Source organism: Lepisma saccharinum, chromosome 26 (assembly GCF_977018435.1).
Source record: "Lepisma saccharinum chromosome 26, izLepSacc3.1, whole genome shotgun sequence".
Taxonomy (NCBI): Eukaryota; Metazoa; Arthropoda; class Insecta; order Zygentoma; family Lepismatidae; genus Lepisma; species Lepisma saccharinum.
The window spans coordinates 22,600,282-22,622,825 of NC_139254.1; the positions used below are offsets into that span (position 1 = coordinate 22,600,282).

General features: G+C 38.0%; 1 protein-coding gene across 1 annotated transcript in view; it reads right to left on the minus strand.

The window, feature by feature from the left end:
* The window catches only part of LOC145979592 (phospholipid-transporting ATPase ABCA3-like), a 234,895-nt gene that overhangs the window by 108,560 nt on the left and 103,791 nt on the right, over positions 1 to 22,544 (minus strand). The gene's annotated exons all lie outside the window — the stretch shown is intronic.

Genomic DNA, 22,544 nt, shown 5'->3' on the forward strand with positions numbered 1-22,544 from the left:
TCCCTTTGCTGGGAAAAATCCCATGCTGGTTAGCAAATTGGCATCGCGGTGAGGTTTTATCTTCGGGGTGAACTAAAGACTTCCCTATCCAGGGCTTGGGCTAGAAGCCACCACAAATACATCAAGGGGTTGCCTCCAGGTGCTGGTCGAGGAAGAATATTCAAGAAGAAGTCTGGTGATAGTTTAAAGTAAAGGTGCTCATAAACTATCGTTTTCCTCTGTGGTCGTTATTTGAGAGTGAAGCATCAGTCACACCTGCTTATCAATTATTTCATGTATTTAGTCTGGGCTTCGGAGATAGCCTTGAATATACACATCTGATGGTTATGACTCTTCTTCGTTATATCTTGGTAAATTGAACAGGAGAGTCTGAAATACCAGGTGTAAAATACAAGTTTAATACAACACTGACAAATATGTTTTGATTTATATCTTCAGAAGTAAGAAAGATAACATTCTCAAACAACTTGAAACATAATCATGAGAAATTGAAGTTTACTTTTTATCATAACCTTATTTTTTTATCTGATTGATATTTACCATGTTATAAGACAAAATACAATTTGGAGAGTAAGAAAAATATATATATTTCAAAGTTTTTTTGTTTCTATATTTAAGATAAAACAAGAAAACATACTCGGATGATCTTTTTATCCTTCCTTTGAGCTTCTCTTTCGAATGACACTACTATGCTACACAGATTTGCAAAACTAATGTTTCTAACATGAGAAATAGTAAGATATATTTAGCACGCTGACATTTTGAATCCAATATGGTGTCACCATCCCAGGTTGTAAAGTTGGCAACATCGCTTTTTCAAATCTCCATGATGACCTTTTTCCAAACAATTAGTGTTGCCGCTTGCAGCGGTGCATTCCCACAAGATGACAAGTTTTGGCCAGTTTGTCACACTCCTATTGGGCTAAACCTAGAGCCCAAGCTGCAGTGACAGTCATGACACGTGACACTGAATGTTATGTGATTCACTTCATGCATGTTCACCTATTTTTGTCTATTGTTTCGCCCTTGCATGTGTTCAGTATCCATTTCTGTAGAGGGCATCCCAACTCTCTTATGCATGCTTGCCTGCATTCACATGGTATGTTATACAGGGTGGTGCATGAAATAATACCCTATTTGTTTATTTTTATTTCTTTCACATATGAGATGAAGAATGTAGTCTATTGCAGTAGCTATTGGTTGATTGATTGATTTGCTTTATTTTACTTCACTTTTTGTGCAACTTTTGGCTAATTTGGGAAGATGGGGGATGTGTGTTGAAATTGATGAATCCATGCCAAGGCTGTGATTCAAACCCAGGACCCCTTGGGTTGTAGCATGATGTGCTAACCACTCCATCACGAGGGCTAGCACAGTAGCCTCTGGAAAAGTAGCGTGATGAAATGTGAAGCATAATTCATGATGCTGCCACTAAAGGGCTAGAGTAGACAACATGGCAGACAAAGGAAGATTTACGATGCAACAGCAATCAGCAATTTTTGGCTGAAACAAAAATCATGTTTGTGATTTAGGCGTTTTCGTGCACATTTCCATATTCGGTTGGCCCCTCTCTAGAAAAACGACCCACAAACTGCATGAAAAGTTTTGAATGGAAGGACCAGTATTGGAATCGAACAGTGATCATCCCAAACCTATGATTCACCTAAGAATATTGAAACTGTTCGAGTCGCTAGGCAGAGGAGTTTCAGCAAATTGGCTAGAAAAGCAGCAATAGAACTAGGGATATCAAGATGCTTAGTTCAACAGGATTCTCCAAAATGATCTATACAAGTTTAACGTGGGGCAAAAATTCACAAATGAACACAAACAGCAGAGAATGGCCTTTCTTCATTGGGCTGAGGATAAGAACGCAACACAGAACAACTTGGCTGGTGTGGAAAAAAATTTCCAAAAGAAGCCGCAATACTTAATGGAAATGAGAAGACTTATGGTTCAAACTTGCAGTCAAATTACGGAACTCATGTGTAGTAGGGTAATTACTAACATTGATGTTCACTTGACTGAGGATACTAATAACAATGGTGGTCATATTGAGCATGTATTGCAGTAGTACATTTTCCCAAAGTATAATGTTCTTTGTGATATGTGCTTCATTCAAAGCTTCTATATAATATAGGGTCAATCCATATGAAGTGGTACAACATGGTTGCATAACCATTTTTAAAAAAGTATATTTTTTGTGTGGTGTGAGCCTCATATGTTGACAGTTCAGAACCACTGTTGTTTCATTTTTACTATCACCGATTTGAAGATGGCGGGCATTTTTTTATCATGGTGCACGTCATTTTCTCCATTTACAAGCATCAGCAGCAACTTTTCTATCTCAGCTCTAGTAAGTCCTAGGACAATGAGACAAAATCTGTGATGTCAAGCACATTAATACATTTTAAGGTCAAAGTTGTGTATCCTAATCACTCAAAATGTCATTTTTTAACATTTGTTTTTAGGGGGAAGGCAGTTTGTTTAACACTTGGAATTTTTTTGTGCAAGTACCTGTGTACCAATAGTGTGTGTCAAAAGCTTGAGACTTCAATCCTTTTTTTTCTACAGGGTCATAAACATGTACTTTTTGTTAAAAAATTCCAAGTTCAGGGTTAAATATCTCTGGTGGGCAGTTGTTTAAAAATCTGAAATTTGTACACAATACAGTACTCCACGATAAGTAACTTCAGTAAAAATTTTGAGTTTGAGATTTAATTGGTTTAAGAGATACAAAACTCATGAAAAATTCAATATTTTTGCATTAAATATGGTATGCCTAATTTAATTTCATATTAACATTTTGTTAAAATTCTGCAAACTGTAATTTGGAATATCAATCAACAACATTACAATCCTGAAATGGATCTGCAATAAAGTATATATACGAGGGCATGCTGAAAAGTAAAGCTTCCTATGTTTTTTTGTTTTTTTTGTTACCTTGTAAATATATTTTGGATTTTGAGCAACCATACATTGCACTTCTAAGACTTTCCCACTTCTCCGTTGAAGGTTTCAAACATTATCGCCAGGGGGTGCTGAACTATAGCGAGGAAAATGGCAGCATGTGACCATGCAATGTCGGTGAAGTGTCTGAAGTAGCGTGCAGTGATCGAGTTTCTAACTGCAGAAAATGTGCTACAAATTGACATTCATCTGAGACTAAAGGCATTTGGGGATGAATGCGAAGAAATCAGTACTGTGTGATCTTGGGCTTTTCATGCTCGTAAAGAAAACCTCAGCTGAAGAACTCTCAGCGTAAGTGAGAGAATGGAGTGCGAGGCCACATACTGCAACTGATGGAGGTCATCGGAATCTTGTTCAGCTGGGGTTTTCTTTACAAGCATGAACAGCCCAATATCGCACAGTACTGATGTCTACACAATCATCCCCATAAAATGCCTTCAGTCTCAGATGAATGTCAATTTGTAGCACATTTTCTGTGGTTAGAAACTTGATCATGGCACCCTGCTTCAGGTGCTCCACCGACATTGCATAGTTACATGAGCCATTTTCCTCATTATAGTTCAGCACCCCCTGGTGATAGAAGTTTGAAACCTTCAATGGAGAAGCGGGAAAGTCTTATAAGTGCAATGTATGGTTGCTCAAAATCCAAAATGCGTTTAAAAAAACAAAAAAACATAATAAGCTTTACTTTTCAGCATGCCCTCATATATATACTTTATTGCAGATCCATTTAAGGATTGTAATGTTGTTGAATGACATTCCAAATTACAGTTTGCAGAATTTTAACACAAAATGTTAATAAGAAATTAAATTAGGCATACCATATTTAATGCAAAATATTGAAATTTCACGAGATTGTATCTATTAAACCAATTGAATCTCAAAACTCAAAATTTGTACTGAAGTTACTTATCATGGAGTACTGTATCGTGTACAAATTTCAGATTTTTAAACAACTGCCCACCAGAGATATTTAACCCAGAACGTGGCATTTTTTAACAAAAAGTACATGTTTATGAGCCTGAAGAAAAAAAGGATTAAAGTTTTTAGCTTCAAATAATTTTGACACACACTATTGGTACACAGGTACTTGCACAAAAAATTTTAACTGTTAAACAAACTGCCTTCCACCTAAAAAAAAATGTTCAAAAAATGACGTTTTGAGCGATTAGGATACAATTTTCACCTTGAAAAGTATTATGAAGAAATAATATTGGGAATATTATACACAAATATAATTGTAACCTATAATGTGCTTAACATCACAGATTTTGTCTCATTGTCCTAGGACTTACCAGAGCCGAGATAAAAAAGTTGCCGCTGATGCTTACAAATGGAGAAAATGACGCACGCCGTGATACAAAAAATGCCTGCAATTTTCAAATCTGTGATAGCAAAAATAAAATACCAGGTGTGCCAGATAATAATTCCTAATTTCGTCGCTGGATGGTGCTGGAAGCAAGGGTTTGTGCACAGTCTCAACTGTTACGTCAGTGTGTTGCCAGGACAGTGCCTGTCAAAATGCCGTGGATGTGCAACCAAGTGTGAGTGATCGTGATATTGGGTTTGTGTGGGAAACATGTTGACCTTCAAACCAAATTAGGAGCATGTGCGGCACATCCTGCTTTTCTTGTTCAATCAAAAGAAAAACGCAAGTGAAAGCCATCGTATCACTGTGGAAACATATGGTAACAATGACCTAATGCAAGATGAGTGTGTGCATTGGTTTCGATGATTTAAAAGTGGTGATTTCGACTTGAAAAACAAAGATCGCCCGGGCCAGACAAAAAAATTCCAACAAGCCGAATTGCAAGCACTGTTGGACGAAGACAATACACAAACCCAACAACAACTGGCAGAGAAGTTAAATGTTGGTCGCCAAACCATATCTGATTGTCTTCATGCCATGGGAAAGATCCAGAAGGCAGGAAAATGGGTCCCACATCATCTGAACGACAGACAAATGGAAAAGCAAAAAACGGTGTGTGAAGTGTTGCTTTTTCGGCATGAAAGAAAGTCTTTCTTGCATCGGATAGTGACTGGCGACGAAAAAAGGATCTACTTCGAGAACCCAATATGCAAAAAGTCATGGGTTGACCCAGGACAACCTTCAACATCGACCGCAAAACCGAATCGCTTCAGAAGGAAGACAATGCTGTGCATTTGGAGGGATCAGAAGGGTGAGGTGTACAGTACCATGAGCTTCTGAAACCAGGTGAAACAGTGAATGCCGTTCGCTACCATCAACAACTCATCAATTTGAACCATGCATTGATTGAAAAGTGCCCAGATTGGGTGACAAGACACGGAGAAGTGATTTTGCAGAACAACGCCTCATCACACACAGCGAAAGGAACCAGAGACACAATTTCTGCACTTGGCTGGGAATTCTTGCCCCACCCGCCATACTTACCAGACTTAGCCCCTTCGGACTACCACTTGTTTTCATCGATGTCTCACTCACTTTCCCAGCAACACTTCAACAATTACGAAGATGTCGAACAATGGCTTGCTGACTGGATCACCTCAAAATGTGAACGATTTTTTCTGGAAGGCATCCACAATTTGACACAATGGCACAATGTATAGCTAGCGATGGTGCATATTTTGAATAAAGCATTTTTTACCTTTGCCCCCAGATACACTTGTTTTCTTTCGGATCAATTAAGAATTATTAACCGGCACACCTGGTAACAGTGGTTCTGAACTGTCAACATGTGAGGCTCACACCACACAAAAAATATATTTTTTTAAAAATGGTCAAGCAACCATGTTGTACCACTTCATATGGATTGACCCTATAATTTTTATCCAAGAACAAAATGTAGGATCATTTTGTGTGGAACCTGTTATATATATGCTAGCTTGTATGGGGGTTTCCTGTTTTCGTATTTTATAGTATGCTTCTCAGTGTTTTCTTACTGCTGAATTATGTCCTAAGTTACAATCTTGAATCATTCATAATGATAACCTAGGGATGTATAGCATGCATACTGGGTCTTTTGAGTCAGTTTTTTTAGCTAGCTGCCTGTCTGCTTGGTTGTGGGTGGCTCTTTTGGTTCTGGTTGGTAGATATCCATTGAGTTTCATTCTATCTATGATGCGTTCTTGTTCTTTGCAGAGTGTTGCTGGATTTCAGCAAATTCTTCTGGCCCTTGAGCTTAGTGGACTATAGCATCCCTTGTACTCTTGGGGTGGTTAGATTTGTAGTGTAGCTTTTGACAAGCTGCTCTTGATATTTGATTTTCGGATCTATCTGCTAGTACATCTGGGAATGGCAGGCATTTGGTTTGCTCCTTTTCCATTGTAAACCTGATTGATGTATGTATGCTCTTAAGATGCTGGAGGAAATCTGGTAGCGTGTCGTCTCCACAAATGTATCATCTACATACCTAACACAAGTCTTTGGCTTCCTGGTGCTTATGGTGAGGGCTGTTTGTTCAAACTGTCCCATGTACAGGGTGACACAGGGAAGTGTACTCATTTTTGAATCAACATTACACAGTTAAATGTACACCAAACTGTATTATTTTTGTTGTATAATATGTGATCTATTGCCATTTATTTTACATTTATTTATTGCAGTTACCATGGGGTCGTGGTCGGTTGAACATTGCATGTTCAAATATGATGCCTATGAGGGAAACGGTGAGTCATTGGTTATTATGCCGGTACTTCCACATAAGGCAGCATGGAGCAGTTCCAACACACAAAACAATCTTAAAATATGTTAAGCAGTTTCGAAACACATGCACTGTAACTCCAAAAACACCACCAGGTGCTGAACGTACGGTGAGAACACCAGAGCATGTGGAGAGAGTGAGAGCAGCATTTGTCGGCAGTCCCCGATGTTCGGATCGGCGCCACTCGTTAACATTATGTTTGGGGTGGGAATCGGTTAGGAGAATTTTGAAAACCAATGTGAAACTCCATCCGTACAAGATTGTCTGTGTGCAGCAATTACGTGCAAGAGATTATGCCCAGCAGGAAGATTTTGCTGTACGGATGTAAGTTCTTCTCCACGATGAACCTGATGAGTGATGAGGCGCATTTTCACCTCAATTGGCTTGTCAACCAGCAAAACAGTGAATTCCAATCGTTACACGCACGAGTCATTCCATATAAAATCAACACAGCCCACAACCTGACCAACTCAGATTTTCATGAAATTTGCGGAGTTGAAACCATGCATGGAACTTAGTAACCCGTGTGTCTTGTAATTGTTAAATTATTCAAGGTCAAAGTTCGCATAAATTGCCCTTTTTGAGCCTGCTTAGCAATGCTAAATGTTCTGTAACTCCGCCCCTATTTTGCCTAGGAAGCTCAAATAAAACTTATTGTACAAGAAATTGAATAAGCTTTCCAGTGACATATAACAAGCTTACCATTGAATAAAAACATAATTTTGTCACATGACCATGAATATCTCAAAACATGTCATCACCAAAAATCATGAAAAAAATATATTTGGTCCCTCATGCTATACTCTAAACCTTTTCAAAAAATCATTCTGAAACTGCAATGGGATCAGAAGATAAATAATATGTGTAACTATATGACTGATAAAAAGCCTCATTACTTGAACTATGAGGAGTCAAATGCCCCTTAGAAACCCCTACAAAATGTAAAGAAATAGGTTAGGCACAGGGAGATCCCTAGCCGTGTGTTTCAAGTGCAGGTCCGGTATATTGTTGACCGCCATATTGAATTCAACACAAACATTTCAAAGGAAAGGGGGTGATGTGATATATCAAATCAGGCTAGAACTTCACGAGAATGAAGTGGCGAATGTTTTTCCAACGTATCTTTAGCCAGCAAAAAGTTATATGCATATCTTTCACTTACGATATACGCACATTATAATGTTGTCACAGTTGTTGACGTCTCTCACACTCACATAGAATATTTGGCAATGTAGTGCAACATCATCGCAAGCAGCAACTATGCCTTATCTCAGATTGTCAATATCAAGGACTTTTACTGCATGCACCATTCTCTTCAAATGTTTCTGAAGCAAAAAGTACTAAGATGGTAGATCTGGGGAATGTGCAGGCCTTTTAATAGATCCCTGCCTGCCCATCAATCTACATAGAAATTTATCATGAAGAAATTGCCACAATGTCCACATAGTGTGGTCACACACTGTGCTGTGTCAAAACTCTGGAAAAGTGCCATATCCCGTAAGCAAGGATGAAAAACCTGTTCACTTAACAAATCCAAGAAGCCCTCACCATTTAAGGTTCCGTTGTTGAATATGGATCAACTATTCCCGTTCTCCATACACTACCAGCAAAACCATTCAGCTGGGATCTGTCTACTGTAGAATATCAAATCACAGGTATTGCATATTCTTTTATTAACCTCGCTGTGAACATAAAAATTAGCCTCTCACTGAAGAATTTTACATTCCAAAGGAAGTTTCACGTAATTGTTTGAGATAATTTTCCCAATATTCTTCACTATTCAACTATTTGGTGAATGTTGCTGATTAAAATCATATGCAATGGTGCGTATACTTCTTTCTCTAACGAGATGTGAGCGTGATCTCGATGAGTTCCTAACAGTTTAGGAGCATTCTAATGCTTTGTTTCTAACACCTCGAAAAGGAGAAAATGGTTACAAGAATGCAGTAATAACTTTTTGCTGGTTAAATATATGTTGGAAAAACCTTTGTCTCTTCATTTCTCATGAAATTCTAGCCTGATATATCACATCAGCCCCTTTCCTTTTAAATTTTTGTGTTGAATTCAGTATGGCGGTCAACAATATGCTGGACATGCACTTGACACACAGTTAGGGATCTCCCTGTGACTAACCTATTTCTTTCATGACATGACCAGGATAACTCCTTCACATTTTGTAGGGGGTGTTAAGGGACTTTTGACTCATCATAGTTCATGTAATGAGGCTTTTATCAGTCACATAGTTACACATATTATTTTGTATCTTTAGATCCCATTACAGTACCAGAATGAGTTTTGATATGTTTTAGAGTATGGCATGAGGGACAAAATATTTTTTTTTTACAATTTTTGGTGATGACATGTTTTGAGATATTCATGGTCAAAGGTCAAAGTCACGTGACAAAATTATATTTTTATCCAATGCTGAGCTTGTTATATATCACTGGAAAGCTTATTCAATTCCCTGTACAATAAGCTTTATTTGAGCTTCCTAGGCAAAATAGGGGCGGAGTTACAGAACATTTAGTATAGCTAAGCAGGCTCAAAAAGGCCAATTTATGCTAACTTTGACCTTGAATAATTTAACAATTGCAAGACGCAAGAAACTAAAAATTTTCATAGTTACTAAGTTCCATGCATAGTTTCAACTCCCTAAATTTCATGAAAATCGGAGATGGTCAGGTTGGAAATTGCACATATCTGTGTTGATTTGGCATGGAATGACTTGCACATGATCCAAACTTTCTTTCTGCCAGAACTACAGATGTTGAACTTGGAACGAGAAGTGTGGTTCCAACAACGTGGGGCTACAGCCCATACTACCGGATATTCCATGAACATTCTACGGGGATTGTTTCCTGGTCATTTAATTTCCAGTTTGGAGATGTGCCTTGGCCTCCCAGATCTCCCAACCTGAGTATGTGCGACTTCTTTCTGAGGGGGTATTTAAAGTAGCGAGTTGACGTTGACAAACCCCATTCATTAGATGAACTGAAGAGAGCTATTCGTTGGGAGGTGCAGCATATCACTAAGGAGACATTGGAACGCATGTGGGACAGCTTCACCTCTCGACTGGAAAACTGCATTATGGAAGATGGACATCACCTTCCAGATGTGATTTTGTTCTAAGTAACAAAAATGGCATTACTTCCCACACCTATTCAAACCCAGGAATAAAGTTTAGTGTCGCATTAACTGTATACTGTTAATTCAAAAATGAGTACACTTCCCTGTGTCACCCTGTATATGTTGCTAGGTATTAGTGATAGAGTGATATTGCCATACCCTCTTGTTATTGGCAGAAGCCAATGACTATTTGGTAGTATGTCATTGTTATATATAGGGACAGTAACTTTATGATGGCTTGCTGGACAGTAACTCTATGATAGGTGGCTTGCTTGCTTGGTAGGTCAAACACATAACATACACAGTACCAAGGTGATCTATTCCCATGAATAGTAGCAGCAAGTAAAAGTTACACGTCACATACAGGACACAAATGCCCAGGAGACATTTATCCTTGAGCCAAAGTTCTGGATATTCAGTAATATCCAGTAGACACTAACTGGATATTCATATGTCATCCATAGGATATCCAGGAAGAACATGTTCTGGTCTTTCTGTGGACTATTGTTGGATATGTTTTGAATATTCTGTCAATGCTTGATTAGGTTACTTTATATAGCTTTTTTGCCTAATCGCAAAGATGAGGATGAATGATGATATGATGAAGGGACAGTCCCAAAGAACACCCATGGCTACGCTGGGATTCGAACTCTGGGCCTCAGCATTGTAGTATGCTGTGCCAATCACTCTGCCATGGAGGTTAGCAACTTCCTCAATGCAAACTGGCGTGGGTATGTTTTGGACATCAGTGTGAGTTGATTATACAGGGTGATCCATTTGGGTATGGATAAAATAAAATGGATGTGAATCTTTTTTGGTCAAATGTAATTACCTGAAATACTGTATACAAAAGACTGAAAGGTGGGAGTTTTTATTTTTATACACTACTAACAACTAACAGTTTTCTACATGGCCACCATTGCGAACTCTGCACAACTCGTAACGGTGATTCAATTCATTCCACGTCTGGTGTAACATCTTTGGGGTGATTCTGTCGAAAGCCTGTGTGATTTTGAGTTTCAAATCATCAATATCTGTGGGTTTCTGTGAATAGACAGTGTCTTTAACGAAAATCCCAGATGAACAAGTGTAACACTCTCAATCTAAGCATACCAAAGGACACATTTTTCTCCTTGCTGGTTCGTAAATGCCATTCTAACAATAATGTATCAGTTCAAACTTCATTGTTGCCAACACAGTACAGCAAAACTCCTATGGTTCACACACAAAAACACAAACACAAAAATTTTCCTACTATCACATTTATGTTTCTATTAATGTTTTATTTTATCCATATAACCCTGTATTCTAGATTTTGTTATTGATTGTCCTGGAAGCACATTTCCTTGCTTTTCTGGTGAAATTTCCATTTTGTGATCAAAATCACTTTCATTCGTGTCCGCACTCTTAACCCTTAGATGCCAAGGCTGATTTTCCAGGTATTTGCACTAACACCGAGGGTGTTTTCAGCGGGAAATTTGAAATTCTGCATGCTTCCAAATAATATTTTATATTTATGGGACTAAGAACGTTAGATGGACAATTGATAGCTCGTTTTGTTGAGTATATTTTTTACTATAATCCTGATGGGGAAAAAATAATCCGTAAACAGGTAGAAGATGAAGAAGAAAAAAGGAGAAACAACTATCTTTTTACATAAAATTAGAAATTCATAGTACCCCTATGCAGATTATGTCAGGACCTGAATCTTCAAAAGGTACCTGCATAATGCGTGGTATATTTGCCATTGATGTGGAAAAATTTTATTCACTCATTGCTAATACTTTAGGAGAGAAAAAATGCAATATGCAATGCTGAGCGGGTTTTCAACGGGAAATTTGAAATTCTGTATGCTTCAAAATGAAATATTATACTTAGTAGTTGTTAATTACATACCTCTAGACTCATGCAGGACTCAAAACATGTACATCCGAATATTATCTGAGACACAGTATGTCCAAAAAGTCACATGCTATGAGAAAAAGCTCCTTGTGACAATATGGCGCAAGCCGGCATTGGTGCAAATACCTGCTGTGACAATATGTCACAACCCAGCATTTAAGGGTTACACGGCTACACTTTACTGCTCTCGCACTACTTGCCTTGCAGAAAAAAGCCTTATAATTGCACTCACATGTGTTAAATTACTTCATAGAAATCCACCACACACTCTTCTTGAAGCTATTAAGCACAATCCCAAAAACTTACGAAAATATTAACACATACCTTCATTTCTCAGACGAAATCTTATGCTTTTCACATCAATGAAGTCATTGTTGCTTAAACAAGATGATGAGAGCAGCAAACAAGGCAGAAAATGTAAGCTGCATACTCTTTGTTACAGCACAACAATGGAAACTGACAATACACCATGAAAGTAAGTGAATGTTTATAAGCAAGCAGTATTATACAACAGTATATATAAGAACAGAAGTTTTGGGATGTTGATTTCTAAAGAAACAGCACTCTGAACCTACTCAAATGTCTCTCTTCATGAAAAATTGAAATGAAAATTGAACATCGATGCTTTCTAGAGGAAGGGAATCTTTTATCAGGATCTCAAAATTACACAGTATTTATTTCTCATGGACTACTTCAACATAAAAATACAGCTATCTAGATTTCATTTTTTTTTTTTCAAAATAAAAATAATCCTATAGCGCTACGACTACAGCCCAATATTGGGCCTTGGCTTACCTACCGACTGCTGGCCTCCCTTCCACATGGGCCACCAGGGGGCGAGGAGATCTGCAGCCAGACTAGGGGGACGGGTGATCGGCCCGACCAACCCCCAACCATTGTATAGGACGTTGCGACCGAATTACGCTCACTCACTCGAAGCTCCCCAATTTCCTCACGATTGTGGGTTGCCACTGGCCCTACACACAGGCCGAAAGTTTCCGAAGACTGAACCAGGGATCAAACCTATGCCATCCAAAATAATGGCTCTTAATAAAAATAAATGGGCCGTGATTAAAGAGACTGTACTCCCAGGTTTTTTTTTAAATGCAAATATAATTTTCTGCAATGTGTGTCTGAATATTTACACTCTACTATGACCACTTTCTTGGAGTGTAAGCTATCTAGAAGGGGGCAGGGGGGGGGGGGAGTACGGACATCTCCGGAAAATTTATGTCAATCCAAAATAATACAGGGTGTCACCCACGGGATAATTAGACCCCGATAGGAAATCATATGTAATAGATGATTGACCCTTCCTTGGAGAGAATGACAGCAGCAATTCACCGTGGCATGAACACTACAAGACTGTGGATGTAGATAACATCAATTGCAAGCCACTGGGTCATCAACTGGTCATGAAGTTTGGCGAGGTTCCTTGGATGTCTATTTCTCTGCTTGACCCATTGTTCCAAGTGGTCCCACAGATTCTCAATAGGATTGAGATCTGGGGACTTTGCTGGCCAGGGAAGATGGCAGATGTCATCACTATCAGACAGGTAAACCCTTTTATTGAAAATGACAGTGCCGCTTTGGTCGTTGAGGGATTTAAACCAATCTGTGTGTGCCATATTTCATTTCAGTTTTTGCTTAGATTCCCATAGTCTACTGAAGCCTAAGCTACTCACTAGAAAGTAACACACCCCATGGTTCGATCCCATACGTTTTAAGATATGTTGAGTCACCGTGCTTTGGTATTATTCACGATGCTAAACTGCACTCAGAGTTTTTTACGATATACCATATTTGTGCATGTATAATGCGTACTTTCCCCCCATATTTTGCCCCTCAAAACTGGGGTGCTTATGATTCGGACAGCCAAAATGAAACCATGCATTTTTTCACTGCGTATAACATGTATATATCTACATATTGTCTTTCTTGAGCAATCATAATTTAAAAAAATAACTTTTAAAAGCTAAATGGGCATTTTCCATGAGTTTTCACTTAATATTGGAAAGTTTTGTGACATCGAGAAAAGCAGCACCGTTCTGGCGGCATTCAAGCATGCACCTCCCATCAAACGGAAGGCGTATCAAGCGGTATTTTTCGCGGGAGAAATAACTTCCACAAAAACTGGTTTCACCTTAGAAACTGTCATGAACAGATGTGAGCGACTCCTAGTGACTGCATGTAACACGTATACATCAATATGCGTAAATAAAAATTATGCACGTGAGGATTTGAATAAATAAAAAGAAGGCTTAATTCAGGAAATGAATGTTACTTCTCTCTTCATAAACTTATGTCTTCTCGTTTAATATCTAAGAAACTAAAAGTTAAAATATACAAAACAGTAATTTTGCCTGTAGTATTATATGGGTGTGAAACTTGATCCCTTACATTGAAAGTATTTGAAAATAAGATCCTTAGGAAAATATTTGGATTTAAAAGGGATGAGGAGACAGGTGAGTGGAGAAGGTTACATAATTAAGAACTACATAATTTGTATTCATGTCCAGATATTATTAGAATAATTAAATCAAGAAGACTTAGGTGGGCAGGCCATGTGGCACGAATGGGAGAGGAAAAAGGAGTTTACAGGATTTTTGTTGGGAAACCTGATGGTAGGAGACCTGTGGGAAGGCCAAGACGAAGATGGATGGACAACGTTGAGATAGACCTAAAGGAAATCTGTAGGGATGGAAAAGAGTATATAGATCTTGCTCAAGATAGGGACAGATGGAAGTCCTGTGTTGCTGCAGCCATGAACCCTCGGGTTTAAGAAGGCTAGAGAGTTAGTTAGAGGTTTTGAATGTTTGCAGGAAATTATCGTAAACAATTGCGTGAAGCCATGCATGTTTTCACTGTCACTGCATATATCACGTATATATCAACAGGCGCAAATACAAATTACGAGGTTGCAGGGGCAAGCCAAGGATTGCCGAAGGGGGGAGGGGGGTATGTATACTTTCTTCTTCCCTTTCTATTGGAACGTTTTGACGCATTGAGAATAGCGGGATTCTGACAGTATTTGATAATGCACCTGCGTATCAGCGGTACTTTTCGCGATAGAAATAACAGAAAATAGCTTTCTCAAAAATCAGAACTGTGAACTGAAATTGTCACGAATACCTGCTACCGACCCCTGCCAAATTGACCAGGAAAACCAAATGGAATATACATAGCACAGCATAACCTAAAATAACATAACCTAATAAATATATGAAGGTAAAATAATTACGTCAACACTTACCAAATAGAAATAACTACAGTCAACTCTTGATACAACGACCTTTCACAGTTCCCGGGAAAAGGTCGTTATTGGAATTTGCACCAATTTTCAGTTTAAACGGACACAACAATTCCTAAGAGATAGCAACACCATTTATCCTGGTAGTTATACAACCTGTTATGCACAGGACGCGTCTTGAAAGAACATGAAAACGTTTTCACAAAAAAAGGATTTAAAATGTTATTTTCTCTTAATTGTGCACAGTCGTTGCTCTTCCATGAAATTCTTATAATTCTAGTTCATGAGGAACCTGTTTGCACCGAGATCTACTAAAAGGAAAACAATCTCTCGCTTATTGCAAGCGAAACTCGAAGAATCTTGACACCAGTCACACTGACGCCAACAAAAGTCAGAAGATAATCGGGCAGAATGAATGTTGGAGCATTGCCTATTACAAGATTAATTGGTAAGATAACTCAGGAGAGACAACACAACCTTTCTAGGCATCAGACAAAAATAAATCGGGGCTGTAAATTTTGTTCTGGTTCGGCTGTCTAAAATATATCGTAAAAAAGTCATGTTTTCTTTGCTTCAACCAACTTCATATTCATCCCCCTCCCCCATTACAGGGAGCAGTACAAACTATTCCTCGACTTGCATTGTAGTCAAGCCTGAAAAAGGAAACATGCAACTTGCGATCTGTTTGCACCCAATGTGTATTCTAGGACACATTAAACAGCGTCTCACTCGATAATCATTCGGGTTTGGAAATGGATTTCACTTTAAACTGTACATTTAGTCCCGATTAGCCCATCAGCATAAAATGAACTCAAAACAAGTTTATGAAACCTGCGCATTTTCAGATATCAAAATGGGAGATGGTTATTTATTCGCACTTTAATCGACGCTTTAATGTTGGATTTAAGAGTATTCTCAATGTCAAACACCCGCTACTCCAAACGTTTTCCCCTTGAATAATGTTTCTTTAAATCGGACTCAACGTCCATTCCTACATTGAGCTTTTTTTTTTTTTTTTTTTTTTGCTTGCTCAAGAATGGTTCTGAAGAAAAGCGGCGATTATATTGTGTGCATTTCCATCCAACACTGCTGAGTGTTCTAACTACTAACTAACTAACTCTAGCCTTCTTAAACCTGAAGGTTCATGGCTGCAGCAACACAGGCCTTCCATCTTTCCCTATCTTGAGCAAGTTCTATATACTCTTTTCCATTCCTACCGATTTCCCTTAGGTCCATCTCAACGTTGTCCCTCCATCTTCGTCTTGGCCTTCCTACAGGTCTCTTACTGCTGAGTGTTCAGGAAGTTTATTCTTGTGTCAGATGCAAAATGAAATTTAGTTTTGCTTATCAGAAGGTGCAGAACTCGAAGTTGTTTTAACTCTTGTTTTTCGTCGTGGAGATCGAAGTTCGTTATCTTCATATCAAAACAGCTTTGGGAGATTCAAAACAATGACCTTTTCCTTAGTGCTGGATGAGTCATCGCTGTTACCGGCAAGAGACAGCTTTGCAGGCATTAGACAAAACACTGGTGCCAGCTTCGCCGTAAAAACAAGAAGACCGGCTGGAATTTCGAGCAGCAGGTGGTCGAAGAGAAAATCCTCAGCATTTCAAAGATAACGCAACTGTCAAAGAAGGAACTTTTATCAGTAGTGTGAAGAAGAAAGAAATGACCCTTGCTTTACGTTATAAGAAGCAGTATATACTATGCATACAACAGCATTAAAAAAAAATAGGACCTGAATTCTGCAATTATCACATTCCTGTGCACACCAGTGGTGGAGAATGAGCTGTGAAAGGGGGTAGGTCATTTCTTTTAAAAAAATGTATAGTTTCTGTTCCTTTTCAAGAATGTATCCAGAACTGGTTGCCCCATTTTAAACGTCAAAGGAAAGGAAGAGGGGTCCACTTCCAACCTCGCCTATAATCAGTCCATATGCACGCATGAGCAAGAAAATTGTGGCTGAGACAATCGGCACCCCCCCCCCCCCCGTTTGCTGACAGGAAGGAGGGAGAAAGCATTCGGCCAAGGGAACACTTTCTTGGCAAACATTATGACATCGGCACAGTTAGGAAAACATATGAAGTGGGAAACGGGAGTTATGATGCACGTAAGATCGTAGTAAACTTTGGGGAAACTGGGATGACAACGCAGTAATGACTCCAAATGTATTGTCGTTGAGAGTTCCAGAATCGTCAGAATACACTCAATGTGGAGTGACCAGTATTCAGTACATTATTATTTTAAATTACTTTTCAATGGCCTCCTCCATTTCCCCTCATAGCCATACCATCCTCACCTTCTTTATTATTATTATTATTATTATTATTATTTAGGGATGGGACAGATTAATTGGTAAAATATCGTCTATCGGTATTGGCCTACAGGCATATCGGTGTATCAGTAAAATTAGATAAATTTACACATATGATATGTCTATAAATATCTTATAATTTAATGCAATACTCTGACATTTTGTTATAATTTTTATGGAAAATTCACATTTTAATTCACGTCACACATTTTCATATTTATTAAGGATGTATGTCAATGAACTTTTCAGGTTCTTCAAAGACCATTTCTAATTTTAATTATATATTTCACCCAAACAATATAAAAACTTAAACTAGAACAGTTCTAATTACTAGATGTACAATAATGAAATATGGCATCACAAAATAGCACAAACAATAAAAATACAGCATGCATATCAAAATATGGTCAAAGGTTAAGATTACAAAAATTAAACAAAAGACATGGAACTCTGGGTGAACCTACCACATTAAACATGAACACACAATAATAATTGATTCGCAACACACATAAAACAAGACAAGAGTTGAAATTTATATGAATTTTGAATTCAATAAACATTAACAATACTACATACTATTATGCACACATAAATTACACTTACATAAAATATGCACTTAAAAAAATGAAAGCGATCTGAACATGTTTATGCAAATTGTGAGTATATAATAGAACACTATTAGAATGACAGAGCACTGACATATTTAACAGGAATCCAGTTATCATATACAATGTTTCATCTACCCTATAATGTGATAAATACATGTTAACACAGGTTATTCCTAAAAAGAAACTGACAAATCACTGAGTAGCAAATTGTAAACACTAAAAACATCATGCAATTATTAAAAACAGGAACATCAAAACCAAATCATTTATAATGTAATATACCGTAATCAATGAAAAAATTAAACTGAAAAAAATAATTATTAGTTACAGCACTGTGAATAAAGAGACATAGAGAATTAAGACATTGTAATCAAACAATATATACATAAGTTGACAGCTTAGCTAAACTTACATTCTAACAATAAACATTCTGGAGTGGGGTTCCTAGCCCCACTCTTTGGTATCCCTCTTGGTTCGGCTCGTCGCCTTTGAGCTTTCCAGCAGGGGTGACCCTGCTGGGAGTTTTACCTCCCGCTGGAAGGGCCCAAAGGTTCAACCGAGCTCACAAGCCCCCTTACCCGGCTGTTGCCTTCTTCAAGGTGGAGATACAAGAAGGGGGTTTTTGCATTTTTTTTTCTTTTCAAAGGGGTGGCCGAAACATACTATTGCATACATATGAGGGTAAAAAAAAAAAGAGACTACTGCTAACATTATCAAAAAAACCGGGCACACTGTGTTGAAACCGGGAACCCTGTGTTGATACTTGCGGTGTTGTCCAACCGTCTTCCTGATGTTCTCCTCTTCTTGTCTTCATTTCTTTGGATGAAACACCGCATTGGGATCGGATTGTTGTGCTTTCCAGCGATGGTAGTCTTCTTTCCGTGATGCTTGTATAGCCAGCTGGAAATTGTGGTGCATCAAAGATGGTGCTTCTTAGTAAATCTTTCGTGGCTGGAGACTGGAGATTGGTCCTGCTTCTCGATGTTGTACTGTGCTGATGGAAGAGAGCAACTGGAATACCTTGGGATGGTGTTCTTCCCACTGCTGAATGGTTCAGGAAGTCCAAGGATGTTAAAATGCAGCTAGATGAAGTTGCTGCATCCCACGTTTGTCAGAGGTTTAAGAGTGAAGGAAGAGGTTGGTGCACACAATTCTGGGAATCCCCCCATGCAAACCATCAATCAGGGGGATGAATGGTGACTAGGTAGGGAGGGAGAGAAAATCTATTGATATTATCCTGATCGGGAGGTTTTGTTGAAGATATTTATCACTGTAAAGTGACAATTTCACTCCAATAAGCCCACCACGAACAGAGCAATGAATGAGGATGAAAATATGAAATGAAAACTGTATTGATTATCCTGATCGGGAGGTTTTGTTGAAGATATTTATCACTGTAAAGTGACAATTTCACTCCAATAAGCCCACCACAAACAGAGCAATGAATGAGGATGAAAATAGGAAATGAAAACTGTATTGATTATCCTGATCGGGAGGTTTGTTGAAGATATTTATCACTGTATAGTGACAATTTCACTCCAATAAGCCCACCACAAACAGAGGTATGAGTGATGTGAAAAATGTAGTTAAATGATGGTTTGCTGATGGAAAATGATGACTAGGTGAAATGAAGGGGGGGATTCCCAGAATACCTCTTCCTTGAATCCTCCAATGCCTCCTACCTCCAAATCCTCCATGAAAATACAGTGGAACCTCGTTTTTACGTTTTTCAGGGGACAAAGCCGAAAAAAAATTTAAAATGTGGGAAAATGTAAAATCGAGGAAAATTATATAGCAATTTGCTCTATTGGAACCATGAATATTGAATTTATAATGCGGGAACATGTAAAATCGGGTTCCACTGTAACTCTGACAATGTATGGATATTTGTGGGTGGTCCAGATAAACTATTGATGGGTGTGAAGATGTATGAAGCCTAAGTTGGACAATAACAGGTAAATGAGGCTAAGGTGGCATTCTGAAGGAGTGGGTGCTTCTGGTTACACCAGGCACTGCCACCCTAGCTAAGATGTTCGAGCTATGAAGCTGCCGGACCTGTGAAAAGAACACAGAAAAATTGCAAATACATTGAAATACTACTAACAATGAGAGACATTTCTTATTAATATATCACGAAATACATATTTCTATTAACATTAGAGCAATCTACTGTCATTAGAATGTCCTCTCTGCATGTAGAGAGGAAATTAATTGTATCATCAACCCTGGCCTGTACGAGCATGTGATTAATTTTCTGGCGACTGTATCGTCGGAAAGAAACGAGTCAGACAAAAAAAAGAATAAAAAAAACTTTTCCAGCAAAGATCACCGGCCCCTTGTGGAGGAGTGGTTATCACATCACGCTACGATGCCAGGGGTCCCGGGCTCGAATCCTGGCCTGGGCATGGATGTTTGTGAGTCTCCATTCATCATATTCCGTATCACCAACAACAACAACAACAAAAATAACGATAAACATGCACAAATGAAAGACGTTCACGTTATTTATAATTACTTGACGTACCTCGGCCTCTTTTCCTTAGAAGGCGTCTTATCCACCTCCACATCCTTGAAAGTCTGCCTGGACTCTTCTGGACTTCCTCCAATGTGATCCTAAATAGAGAAAAAATATATATATATTGCATTACATAAATTACGTGAATTACATAAATTGCCGGATAATTTAGACTTCAGAAAGTGCTGTGTCTGCAAATAAACACTAATTTTCATGTTTAAGAGTTTATTTCAAATCATTCCGTGACAAAATATGGCAGGAAAATACACTTCACACTTTGCAGAAACATGAAAAGTGAACACTGTAGCATGTTATTTCACATTTCTTGTTTCCGTCAAAAACAAAATACGCATGCTTCTATTGATATGATTTTTCTGTATGGCTTTGTCATCTACGAAAGTTTCACATTGTATGATTTTATTTTTTAATTATATACAAAAAAAGAGAGGGAGAGGGGAACAGAGAGAGAGAAAATAAGAATATATTTCATGTACTAGGAGATCCTAGAAATACAACTAAAATGTCCAAGATTTAACATGTGCTATCATTTTGTACTGTGTAGAGAGTTAAAATAAATTTTCTTAGTATAAAAGGTAGAAACGAATAGAGAGGAAGAAAGACACATTCCTTGATTTTACAATTTTTTCCTTACTTTTTTTAAACATTCACATATTTTCACGGTCCCAACATAGAAAAATGCTACAAAATTTTCACACATTTTATGTTATTTTCACATTTGTCCCATGAAAAACAGAACAAAAAAGATTTCCACCCAGCCACTATCCAGTAAACAGTTAAATACTGGTGAAAGCACATTTTTATCCTATGTCTGTTACAATCTTCCTCGCCGACTAGCTACACTGAATTACAATGCCACTCTTTATCTCCACTGAGAATGTAGCCAGGCCACAAAATATTTTATATCATAAGATTTTACCGTTTCCTTCCATTTGAATAAACTTAGTAAATTTGTAACACAGTATTTTCTTCCATTTTCGTTGTGCAATCTAAGATAAATTCTACAACATTCTAATTTTACTTTTTAAAAAAAGGCAATTGACTTGTCAATTGATGTGCATATAACTTGAGACATTCCTCACTTGCAAGTGAGTTGTCTTTCCCTCACCAGATGACTCTGCCTGTTCTGAGGTACAGCAGTCACAGTTTGTTTAGTAAAAAAAGCATTGGCAGAAGTAAAGGAAAAACACTAACTATAATGTTCTGGCATCGATTCGAGAACCAAGAGGATGTCATGCAGAATCAGATAGCAAACTGGAGCCATTTCAAAACAGAACTTCTTGACATGTTCCCAGAGAACTTGTTTCACAGAAGATTAAAGTTAAAATCTATAAAAGGAAAGCTACGTACTACCCCCAATATAAGGTTAGGTTTTTCTATGAACCAATATTACACAAGCATAGAAACTTATCTTATGTTAAAACAGAAGACCCAAATACGTTTAAGGGCAAGGTTCTCCTTAAAGGTTCAGATAACAACTTTTTGTAGATACAAAAAATCTAACACAGTTATTTTTAGTGGTTTTTATTTTATTTTATCTGCCACCTTTCGTTCCGAGGTTGTATTGTTGTATGTATATTTTCGTGTAGCTTAAAAAAGTCTTGTGAAACCAGAACAAAACGTCGCAGATAAAAAAAATGAAAACCACTTCAAATAACTGTTAGATTATTTTGTATCTAAGCACATAAATGTAAAGATTTTAGATAAGCTTAACTTACACCACATGCCATAATTTCACTACATAGCAGAACTTAAAAAAGACCTTAGGCTGGAATTAACTGATTATAATCAAAACATAAAAATTAAGCATCTTACTTACGTTGACTCTGTAATGTGAGGCGTTGTTACTTCCAGTAGCCTCCTCAGTCGCACTTCATCATCCTCATCTTCTGGTGGTGGTGGTGGTGGTGCGAAGGCTGCCTGCAGGCTCTCCTGAACAACCTTCGACTTCCACATCTGATGTTCCTGTCGTCTCTCTATGTCGTCAATCTCCAGCAACTCACAGACCCGCACTTTTAATGCTATTGATGACCTTATGTCACAAATTAAGCAATATGCCTTACTAAGAGGATGGAGCATAAATATGTTATACTTAAACAAGCTGTAACATCTCCGAAGATCTTGAAACAGAGATGCCCGGAGGCTCTCGAAATTGGTCTGCAT